Here is a 12,698-nt window from a genome sequence, read left to right as displayed (position 1 = left end):
ACTTGCTTAACTGTTTAAAAAGGCAAATTTTAAGAAGCTTAAACTGAACTTAAGTGACTTTACATATTTTCATTGTTTCGCTGCTTTTACTGGCTTTTACTGCTTTTTTATAGCCTGTTGATGTGCCTTTACGTGATTTCTTATTACTCAGTCTGCATTTATTATTATTACTCACTAAGTTAGAGTACTCGCTTTACTCCCTACACCCTGTGTGCAGATTTAGGCGCTTCAGGTCCTGCTTGCGAGGGTTGAGAGCTTCCAGCAGATTCGGAGTTATACTAGGTAGTTGCTCGGGTTCGCAACCTAGTTCTTCTCCCTCTATCTTATTTCCTTCTGTTTTAGCAATGTAAGAGTTGAGTAGACTCTTTCAGACTTATAGTATTATTATAGATGCTCATGACTGGTGACACCCCGATGTCGGGCTATGTCTATTCCGCAACTGTAATATTCACCTTATTTTGGGATTTTATTATGTTAAAGTCTTAATATTTATCATTATAATTGCTTAAAATAAATTGGAAGTTTGTCGGCTGGCCTTGTCTTCAGGAGAGGTGCCATCATGACCGATCCGGGTTTAGGGTCATGAGAAGTTGGTATCAGAGCCTAGGTTACATAGTTCTCACGAGTCATGAGCAGGTTTAGTAGAGTCTCGCGGATCGGCACGGAGACGTATGTATTTATCCTCGAGAGGCTACAAAACTTTTAGGAAAAACTTCATATTCTTGAAATTCTTGTCATGTGAATCTGTTGACCCGAGTACTAAACTTCTATTATTCTATTCTCTAACATATGGTGAGGACACGCGCTACCGGTTAGGATGGACGACCACCAGTACCACTAGTTGTGGTCACTAGAGGCCGAGGTCGTGGTCGTGGTCGCGGTAGGGGTAGGGGTGTGTCCTGCACAGCAGCTAGGGTAGCACCTACAGATCCACCAGCCGCCCCAGTTCAGGATCAGGTCCCAGTTATGGACGCTCCAGCAGCACCAGCTTAGGCACCAGCTATGCCCATTGTGATTCCATGTCTTCATGAGGCCTTGGCTCAGATTCTATCAGTATGAAATGGCCTAGCTCAGGCGGTTTCAGTTATTACAGCTGCAGCTACTTCTCAGGCCGGGGGAGGCACTCAAGCTCCCGCCGCTTGCACACCTGAGCAGGTCGTGTAGGGACTTTAGACACCGGGGGCGCATCCAGCCCAGCCGGTTGCAGCTGCTCAGGACCATGCAGCTCCTGCCATGCTAGAGGACGAACAACGTAGGTTGGAGAGGTTTGGTAGACTTCAGCCTCCAACCTTCAGTGATGTAGAGGGCGAGGATGCCTAGGGTTTCTTAGACAAGTGTCAAAGGATTCTTTGCACAACGGGTATTCTGGAGACCAACGAGGTCACTTTTACTACTTTTCAGTTTTCTGAAGCTGCCTTCACTTGGTGGGAGGCATACGAGAGGTATAAGCCTATTGGTGCAGCACCCCTTACCTGGTAGCAGTTCTCCGTTCTCTTTTTGGAGAAGTATGTGCTGCAATCTCGCAGAGAGGAGATGCGCATGCAGTTTGAGTGGTTGCGTCAAGGAGATATGACTGTGATGCAGTATGAGATGAGGTTCTCCGATTTAGCTCGTCATGCTATTTGGTTGGTTCCGACAGATAGAGAGAAGATTAGAAGGTTTGTTGATAGCCTCACTTATCAACTTCGTATTCTTATGACCAGAGAGAGGGTGACTGGTGCTACTTTTGAGGATGTTGTAGACATTGCTCGTGAGATTGAGTCAGTTCGTCGCCAAGAGTGAGAGTAGAGGGAGGCCAAGAGGCCTCGAGGATCTGGTAGTTATGGTGGTGCTCCTTCGAGAGGTTAGTTTCAGCATGGCAGAGGTCGTCCCTTCAGGCATGCTTAGCTAGCTCACCCAGTTTATTGTGGGGCATCATCAGGTCATGGTTCTCACAGTTCTCATCAAGGCCAGTCATCACTTAGTGCCCTTCTAGCTCAGAGTTCGTCCCGTGCTCCCTCAGTTCAGGGCTCTTCTATGCCAAGTGCATCTGCTAGTTATTCTGGTGTTAGGGGTTCCCTTTAGTCCCCGTCTCCAACACCCGGGAGTTGCTATGAGTGTGGAGAGATGGGTCATGTGTAGAGGAAGTGTCCTCGTTGCCTTGCAGGTTCATCTTAGTAAAGGAGTCAGCCATCGGCTTCAGCGCCAATTACTTCATCACTACCCACCAACCCAGCCAGCTAGGGGTGGAGGTCAGTCAGCTAGGGGCCGCCCTAGAGGGGGAGGTCGATCGGGTGGCGGTCAGGCTCATTTTTATACACTCCCAGTGAAACCCGATGTTATTGCTTCCGATGCTGTTATTATAGGTATTGTTTCAGTCTTCCATAGAGATGCTTCTGTATTATTTGATCCCGGTTCCATATTTTCTTATGTGTCATCATACTTTGCTCGTTATTTGGATACATCCCGTGAGTCCCTTGTTTCACCTGTTCATGTATCTACTCTGTTGGGCGATACTGTTGTTGTAGACCGTGTGTACCGATCGTGTGTGGTGACTATTGGGGATCTGGAGACCCGAGTGGATCTATTGTTATTATGTATGGTAGACTTTGATGTTATTTTGGGCATGGATTGGCTATCACTGTGTCGTGCTATTTTGGACTGTCATGCTAAGACAATGACATTTGCTATACCGGGTGTGACATGGATTGAGTGGCGAGATTTGACTGATTATGTTCCCAGTAGGGTAATCTCATTCTTGAAGGCCCAACATATAGTTGGGAAGGGTTATCTTTCGTATCTAGCCTTTGTAAGGGATGTTGGTGCAGAGACTTCCAGTATTGATTCTGTTCCAGTTGTGTGGGAGTTTCCTGATGTGCTTCTTGTAGACCTGCCGGGCATGCCGCCCGACAGGGATATTGATTTTTGTATGGACCTGCTGCCGGGCACTCAGCCCATTTCTATTCTGTCATATCGTATGGCACCAGCGGAGTTGAAGGAATTAAAGGAGCAGCGTCATGAGCTCTTTGATAAGGGGCTCATTCGGCCTAGTGTGTCACCGTGGGGTGCGCCGGTTCTATTTGTGAAGAAGAAGGATGGTACAATGAGGATGTGCATTTATTATAGGCAGTTGAACAAAGTAACAGTTAATAACAAGTATCCTTTGCCTCACATTCATGATTTATTCGACCAGCTTCAGGGAGCAAGAGTGTTCTCCAAGATTGATCTCCGTTCAGGTTATCACCAGCTGAAGATTAGGGACTCGGATATTCTTAAGAAGACTTTCAGGACCCGATATGGTCATTATGAGTTCTTGGTGATCTCTTTTGTGCTAACTAATACCCCAGCAGCATTCATGCATTTGATGAATAGCGTGTTTCGGCCTTATCTTGACTTATTTGTCATAGTCTTCATTGATGGTATTCTGGTGTATTCACGTTGGAGGAGCACGCAGAGCATTTAAGAGTTGTGTTATAGAGATTGAGGGAGGAGAAGCTTTATGCAAAGTTCTCCAAGTGTGAGTTTTGGCTTAGTTCAGTGGCTTTCTTGGGGCACGTGGTGTTCGGTGAGGGTATTCAGGTTGATCCGAAGAAGATAGAGGCGGTTCAGAGTTGGCCCAGACCGTCCTCATCAACAGAGATTCGCAGCTTTTTTGGTTTGGAAGGCTATTACCACTGGTTTATTCAGGGATTCTCATCTATTGCATTGCCCTTGACCAAGTTGACTCAGAAGGGTACTTCATTTTTATGGTCGGATGAGTGTGAGGAGAGCTATCAGAAGCTCAAGATAGCCTTGACCACAGCTCCAGTGTTAGTTTTTCCATCAGCTTCAGGTTCATATACCGTGTATTGTGATGCTTCAAGAGTTGGTATTAGTTTTGTATTGATGCAGGAGGGTAGAGTTATTGCTTATACTTCTCGTCAATTAAAGCCCCATGAGAAGAACTACCCCATTCATGATTTGGAGTCGGCTGCCATTGTTCACGCATTGAAAATTTGGAGGCATTATTTGTATGGTGTGTCTTGTGAGGTGTTTACTGATCATCATAGCCTCCAGCACTTGTTCAAGCAGAAGGATCTCAATTTGAGGCAGCGGAGATGGTTGGAGTTGTTGAAGGATTATGATATTACTTTATTATACCATCCGGGGAAGGCCAATGTGGTGGCTGATGCTTTGAGCTGAAAGGTAGTGAGTATGTGGAGTTTGGCATATATTCTAGTTGGGAAGAGACCTCTTGCAGTTGATGTTCAGACATTGGCCAATCAGTTCATGAGGTTAGATATTTCGAAGCCTAGTCGGGTACTGGCTTGTGTGATTTTTCGGTCTTCCTTATATGATCACATTAGAGAGCACCAATATGATGATCCGCATTTGCTTGTCCTTAAAGACAGATCTCATCACGATGATGCCAGAGATGTGACTATTGGTGATGATAGGGTGTTGAGGATGCAGGGCCAGATATGTGTGCCCAATGTGGATGTGCTTCGGGAGTTGATTCTTGAGGAGGCCTATAGCTCACGATATTCCATTTATCCGGGTGCCGCAAAGATGTATCAGGATCTGAGACAACATTATTGGTGAAGGAGAATGAAGAAGGACACTGTGGAATTTGTAGCTCGGTGTCTCAATTGTTAGCAGGTGAAATATGAGCATCAGAGACCGGGTGGCTTGCTCTAGCAGATGGATATTCTAGAGTGGAAGTGGGAGATAATCACTATGGACTTTGTAGTTGGACTTCCACGGACGTTGAAAAAGTTCGATGCTATTTGGGTGATTGTGGATCGGCTGACCAAGTTCGCGCACTTCATTCCTGTGTGTACTACCTATTCTTCAGAACGGTTGGCAGAGATCTATGTTCGTTTGCATGGTGTCCCAGTTTCCATCATTTCAGATAGGGGCACTCAGTTTACTTCGCAGTTTTGGATGTCTGTGCAGTGAGAGTTGGGTACTCAAGTTGAATTAAGCACAGCTTTTCACCCTCAGACGGACGGGCAGTCTGAGCGTACTATTCAAATATTAGAGGACATGTTGCGTGCTTGTGTCATTGATTTTAGAGGGTCATGGGAGCAGTTTCTACCGCTTGCAGAGTTTGCTTACAACAACAGCTACTAGTCGATTATTCAGATGGCTCCATATGAGGCTTTGTATGGGAGGCGGTGTAGATTTCCAGTTGGTTGGTTTGAGCTAGGTGAGGCTAGGTGAAGGTAATTCGGGAGAGGCTTCATACAGCGCAGTCGATACAAAAGAGTTGCATTTAAGTGTTGCCTCGTTAAAAACCTTGTCGGTAAAACCCTTTTCGGGATAAAAGCTCAATCGAAGGAAAAGAGTGCAACGGACGCTTTAAAAACTTAAGGTCTTCGAGCTGGGTTAGTGCTTCGACTTCTTCGGTTGGGTACCTGCATAAGGGTTAGTACGAAATATGAAATAAAAAGGGAGATGGTTATACCTTAGTGTGGGATGTGCCGGTGATGTTTCGAGGACCGATATGTCCTAGTTACTCGAGATGAGGACGTGGTACGGTCCTTTACTTTATTTAATCGGGCTTAGTCAAAGGTGTGGTTTGATTACCCTTCGGCTCTTTTGCATGTGGAGGTATTGGTGTTGGTGCCACATCATGCACCACGAACATTTCCCTCGCTATATGTTGTACCATGTAGATGGTTTTAATCCCATCATTTGTCGGAATTTCATCATTTGGCGAAGAATGGACAGTACCGCTCTCATGTAGTGTATCCACGGCTGTCCGAACAAGGCGTTGTACCTCATGTCTCATTCGATGACATGGAATTTAGCATTTTGGGTTGTGCCGGCCATGGTAACAGGGATGGTGATTTCTCCTTTCATTGTTTCTTTTGCCATGCTGAATTAGTTGAGGACGTGAGTGGCGGGCATGATTTGGTCAAGCAGCCCGAGCTACTCTATCACCCTCGACCATATAATGTTGGTCAAGTTACCTGGATCCACAAATACACGTTTTATTTATAAAGCATTTATAAGGAAAGAGATTACCCATGCATCATTGTGAGGTTGAGACAAAGTCTCATTGTCCTCTTCGCTGAACGCGAGGGCATCCTTGGGTATATACCCCCGGGTTTGCTTTTCTCTGGTGATGAATATTTTTGTCCTTCTCATCACGGGTTCCTGCGGGGCATCAACGCCTCCAAAGATCATGTGGATGGTATGTTGTGGCTCATTTGTTTCGTTCTTATTGGCCGCCTCTCTTTCTCGAAACTGATTTTTGGCCCGGGAGCTGAGGAATTCCCAAAGGTGACCTTTGTTAAGTAGTCGAGCTACCTCTTCTCAGAGTTGGTGGCAATCCTCGGTCCTGTGGCCATGTGTGTTATGAAACTCGCACACTAAGTTATGATTCCTTTGTGAGGGATCCAATTGTACAGTCTTGTGCCACATGGCATCTCTGAGTTTACTAATGGCAAACACGATATCTGATACATAGACATTGAAGTTCTATTCTGATAAGTGAGGTGCCAGCTGTTGGCCCTGCATTTCTATCGAATCTGGCCCTGTTGATGAGTCCTCGAGGATCTTGTCCTCGGTCTATCCTTCAATCATTGCAAGATGGGTTGCGCCTCGGGGCGTTCCTCCTATCCTCGGTGTATGGCTGATACCTTTCTTTGTTTGGCTTTGGTTCCTTCATCGGAAGCCCGCTTTGGTATACTATGCTCGAAGGGGCTCCCAGCTGGTCATCTTTGGCCCTGATCTTCGACTGGTATCATTTGTGGACATCCGACCAGGTCACAGGGGGATACTCGATCAAATTCTGTTTTAACTGTTTTGAAGCCAGTGACCTTCATTCATTAAGACCTTGAGTGAAAGCCTACATTGCCCAGTAATCGAAGACTAGCGGTAGCTCAATCCGTTCCATTTGGAAGCGCTATACAAACTCTCTCAACATTTCATTATCTCTCTGCTTGATTTTGAACACGTCAGATTTCCTCGTTGCTACTTTGATGGCACCGACATCTGCTTTTATGAAGGAGTCTACTAGCATGGCAAATGAATCTATGGAGTTCGAAGCTAGGTTGTGATACCACATCATGTCCCCCTTCGAGAGTGTTTCCCCGAACTTCTTTAATAAGACGGACTCGATCTCGTCATCCTTTATATCGTTGCCCTTCACTGCACAAGTGTAGGCAGTAACGTGTTCATTAGAGTCTGAGGTCCCATCATACTTTGGGCGTTCTGCATTCTGAACTTCTTTGGAATGTGTTTCAGTACTGCTTCCTCTAGGAACGGCCTTTGTATGAACTTATTCGAATCCATGCCTTTCAGGATCGGGGGTGTGCCCGGAATTTGGTCGACCCTGGAGTTGTAGGTCTCGACCTTCTTATCGTTGGCTTCTATAATTTGTCGCCCGATTTGATTCTTTTGGTGAGGTCCTCGAGCATTTTTACGATGACAGGATCAGCTATCGACCCAATATTGCTCGATCTCTCTAGTACCTGTTCGGATGGGGTAGCTATCCCTGGTGCACCTGTGCTAGAAGTGTTCTGATGACTTTGCAGCTGAGCAATAGCTAGCTGCTATGCCTGCAAAATTTCAAAAATAACATGAAGTCTAACATCACGTTCTTCCCTATATGGGGTTTTCTGAGCTTCTTGTGGATCTCCTTGACGCACGCTCATGTCGGTATGCGAGCTTATATCAACCCATTGGGCGTCGCGTGAGATTGTGTCCACGGGGACTGGCTCTGGTGCTTTCCCAGGGTTTTGTGGTGGCACACCAACAACTGGAACAGCCACACAATTTTCCCCATGGTCCTCAAGATTTTTGTTTCACCTCCGTTTACCAAGTTAGACATTTCGACCTGAAATCGAAGATCTTGGACAAGAAAAAGCGTGAAAGATAACTTGCGTTATAGGACGAAACCAACAATAAAATAATCACTATTATTTTTAGCCCCGCGGTGGGTGCCAAACTGTTTACCCTGAAAATGGTAACAACAATTAAATTTGTTGATTAGACTCTAAAAATATGTGATCTATTTTTTGCTAGTTTGTTAAGAAGTTGATGCTACGTGTGAAGTTTAGAAATAAGATAAGAGCAAGGAGCAAAGTGATAACCAAACCGATGAGTCAATTATCGGGGCCTCGAGATTGCTAATTTGGGGCCTAGAGGTCTATTACAAAGCTTAGCAAGGAGCTATCGAGGGGGATCGGAATACGGCTAACTGGTATAAAAGAATTAACAGAGGCTCTTTATGGCCATTGATAAGCAATAAATGATAAACAAATGTTAAGATAATAAATGAAAGCAATAATATCAAGAGGATATGTTAGAGAGCTAATAGAATGTTCTCATGTATTGCGTGTGGAGTAATTGAAGCAACTTCCCTCACAAAGTGATAGGGATTACCTTTATATAGGAGGGCAATCCTATCGTAGTAGAACAAGCATTAATTACAAAGATACGGAGATGTGACAACTAGATGACACCCTGCTTCGGATCTTAGAGTAGTTCACTAGGCTCTGTCAGTCCTAGCCATATGCCTAGGGAGCTTCCCATTTCTACCATTATCGAGGTCGTCGCTATCTGAGTTCAAGTGCCAACAACCCTCGAGGGAGGGTACTCTGTCTGTGGTCTCGAGCCTTTGAGGTGACTCTCCAAGTTGTTTTTAACAATAAGAAATTGGCCCCTCCTATTTTGCCATATACAGCCATTTGCGCGAATTTTTTTAGATTCTCACTCGTCGGGTCAGGACGACATTTTAATGTAAGATGGCATCTTAGGCTCTTATGCTTTTGCTCTTAGGCATATTCGGCTAAATGTTTTTGGTTCTGTCTTCGAATCGGTTTTCAACTCGAGCTCATTAGCCCTTAAGTTTTTGAATTTAAAGATGGCCCTTAGGCTCTTACGCGTTGGGTCGGTACGACCTCTTGTATGGGTTGGCGACACTGGCTCTTACGCATTGGGTTGGTATGACCTCTTATATGGGCTGGTGATAGTGGCTCTTATGTATCAGGTCGGTACGACCTTTTATATGGGCTGGCGATAGTGGCTCTTACGCATTAGGTCGGTACAACCTCTTATATGGGCTAACAACAGTGGCTCTTACGCATTAGGTCAGTACGATATCTTATATGGGCTAGCAATAATGGCTCTTACGCATAAGGTCGGTACGACCTCTTATATATTCTTTTTTTCCCTCATTAAGGGCTTTTTGAAATTGTGTTTGCCTGACTCTTCGACGGTTCGATAAGAACCTCGATTATGAGTCGTTATGTTGTGATGAACGAGCACGTCGGGAGGTTTTGATTGGTGGCTACGTGTTTCAAAGCCAATAGTTTGGAGCTGACATGGTCGAAGCTCTTTTGCCTATATCAAGGGTAGCCTGTTTAACCGGGTCTTTTCGAAGTACATTCGAAGTAATTGAAGGCCTGTGATTTTATAGTGATCGCTTTAGTGTGGCTTGTACAGCCTTGTGACCGTAGTCATTGTGTTTTGCCGGAGCCTTTCAATCCCCGAGTGAAGTAGTTTCGGCGTCTATATCGAGGGTATGCCTTTTTTAGGGGTCTTACAAGTTCAATATATAGCCTTAACTTTAAGATTGGGATTATGCCTTTTGTAAGGTCTTACAAATTTTTACATGCCATAGAGGTCCTACAGTTTTGGTTACTTGGTACAAGTATGGTTCATGCCTTGTTTATGGTCTTATAGTTTTGATATTGCCTTATGAAGGTCTTACGTGCTCGCGGTTGCCAGCATGGGGCCTTATAGCCTCGGGTTTTTGACAGATCGATGGGGGTGACAGTTGGCGGCAGTCCCCTAGTCATCGAAAGTTTCTTGGCTCAGGAGCCATTCCTTGTAAACTTGGTATTGCCTTATTGAGGACTTACGAGTTCGGAATTTTCTACCAGGAGGTCATGTGGCCTTGAGTTTTTGACGCCAGACCTCGAGTGTTCGAGACGTTTTTGGCTTCTGGAGCAGTTTTTGTAAATTTGATGTTGCCTCATTGAGGGCTTACGAGTTTGAAGCTCCGGACCGGAGGTCGTAAGGCTTCGAGTTGTTGACGTTAGTCCCCGAGTGTTCGGGACATTTTTGGCTCTGGAGCCATTTTTTCAAAAAATACCGAACTTCTTCGAAACATGAAATGCATTGATGGAGGGGAAAGTATTCTTCAATTAATTGGTACAAGTATACACGTTTTTGTTGTTAAGGTCTCGGTTAGTCTATACGGACACGGTTTATTCGACCGTTTGGCCCGGTATATCATTTTCCTATCGAGATCCCATTTAGTGCATCTTGGCTTCTCCGAGGAGGTGTCCTTCCGGGGGGATGCCCCCTAGTATTCGAGGTTGATTGAAAAGAAGTCTTGAATACTTGTTGAGTCTTCCTTAGGGAGCATATATATATTGCCTCGTTAAAAACCTTGCTGGTAAAACCCTTCTTGGGATAAAAACCCGATCGAAGGAAAAGAGTGCAACACATGCTTTTGAAACTTAAGGCCTTTGAGCTTTTAGCAGCAATAGTGTTTGAGCATTGATACATTCCAATTGCTTGGAAGCTGTTCGCCTTCCATGGTGCCAAGTTTGTAGGACACTTTGCCAACTATCCCGAGGACACGATACGGTCCTTCCCAGTTCTGACCTAGCTTTCCTTCATTAGGTTTTTGAATATTCAAGGTGACCTTCCTTAGGACTAAGTCCCCGATTCAAAAATGTCGGATATTTGTTCTCCTATTGTAGTATATTTCGATTCTGTATTTTTGTGCGGCTATTCGGACCAGCGAGGCTTCTCGATTTTCATTCAATAGTTCGATAGCAGTAGCCATGGCCTCATTATTCGAGCTCTCGGTGGTGTGTCAGACTCTGGTGGTAGGCTATCCGACCTCGACCGGTATCAAAGCCTCAGCGTTGTATACCAAGGAGAAAGGCATTTCCCCCGTGCTTGATTTTGGAGTTATTTGATATGCCTAGATTACTTCGGGTAATATTTCTTTCAATATTCCCTTTACGCTTTCCAATTTTTTTCTTTATGTTTTGAATGATGTTTTGGTTTTTAGACTCAGCTTGGCCTTTTACACACGGGTGGTAGGGCGTTGACATGATCCTTTTGATCTTGTAATCCTCAAGGAACTGAGTCACTTTGCTTTCGATGAATTGCTTCCCATTATCACACGTTATCTTCGAAGGAATTTCGAATCGATATATGATATGGTCCCAGATGAAATTAATGACTTCTTTTTCTCTTATTTTTTTGAAACCTGCGCTTCAGCCCATTTCGAGAAGTAGTTAGAGATAAATAAAATAAATCTAGCTTTACCTGGCGTCGGTGGTAGAGCTCCGACGATGTCTATCCCCCATTTCATGAACGGCTATGGCGATAAAATTGAATGAAGTTGTTCACTAGGTTTGTGAATCATTGGGGTGAATCTTTGGCATTTGTCGCATTTGCAGACGAACTCTTTGGTGTCCTTCTCGTGTCCTTCTCTATGCTATCACAATAGTAGAATGCCTTGATTATTTTTCAAATCAAGGAATCGGCACTGGAATGATTTCCGTAGGTGCCCTCGTGGATCTCTCGGAGCACATAGACTGTGTCTCCCGGCCCCAGACATACTGCTAGAGGGCTATCAAAAGTTATTCTGAAAAGAGTTCTGCTTTCGTCGAGGGAGAATCTTGTATCTTTAGTTCGCAGGGCCCTCGACTCTTTTGGGTCTGCAGGTAGCTTCCCGCTCTCCAAATAATTGATATATCTATTTCGCCAATCCTATGTTAGGCTAGTGGAGTTGATCTCGGTGTGGCCTCCCTCGATCACTAATTTGGATAGTTGAACAACAGATCTAGGGAGTATGTCATCTTCCTCGACAAGCGATCCCAGGTTTGCGAGTGTATCGACTTCGCTATTCTCCTTTCGGGGTATGTGGACCGGGGTCCATTGTTTGAAATGGCGCAATGTGATTTAAATTTTGTCTAAATATATTTGCATCCTGTCTTCCCGAACCTCGAAGCTTCCATATACCTGATTTACCACCAAGAGGGAATCGCATTTTGCTTCAATGACCTCGGCTCCTAGGCCTTTCGCCAATTCCAGACATGCAATCATAGCCTCATACTCGGCTTCATCGTTAGTTAACCGTATGGTTTTTATAGATTGTCTAACCACGCTGCCCGTAGGTGGCTTTAGGACTATGTCGAGCCCGGTCCCTATTACGTTCGAGGCGTCGTCAGTAAATAGGGCCCATATCCCAGAGGATGTGACTGTTTTTAGCAAAAGTTCTTTCTCGACCTCGGGTACAAGGGAGGGAGTGAAGTCGGCTACGAAGTCTGCCAAAATTTGCGACTTTATAGCCGACCGATGCTGATACTCAATATCATATCCCCTGAGTTTTATGACCTATTTGGCTAGTCGGCCCAATAATTCGGGTTTATGCAATATGCTTCGAAGGGGATACATTTTTAAAATGCAAATATGATGGCATTGGAAGTAAGCTTTCTATTTTCGAGATGCACTTATTAATGCAAGAGCTAGTTTCTGCAGGTGTGGATACCTAGTTTCGGCATCACCCAAGATCCGACTTACATAATAAATAGAGAATTGCGTACCTTGTTCTTCTCGAACTAGTACACCACTTACTGCTATATTGGATACGGCCAGATATAGGTACAATGTCTCATCCTCTTTTGGGGTGTGGAACATAGGCGAGGTTGTCAGGTATCACATCAACTCCTCTAAAGCGCGATGGCATTCTGGAGTCCATT

The sequence above is a fragment of the Nicotiana tabacum genome, chromosome 20 (assembly GCF_000715075.1).
Source record: "Nicotiana tabacum cultivar K326 chromosome 20, ASM71507v2, whole genome shotgun sequence".
Taxonomy (NCBI): Eukaryota; Viridiplantae; Streptophyta; class Magnoliopsida; order Solanales; family Solanaceae; genus Nicotiana; species Nicotiana tabacum.
The sequence above is the reverse complement of the archived record's forward strand: the minus strand, read 5'-3'. Positions refer to the sequence as shown.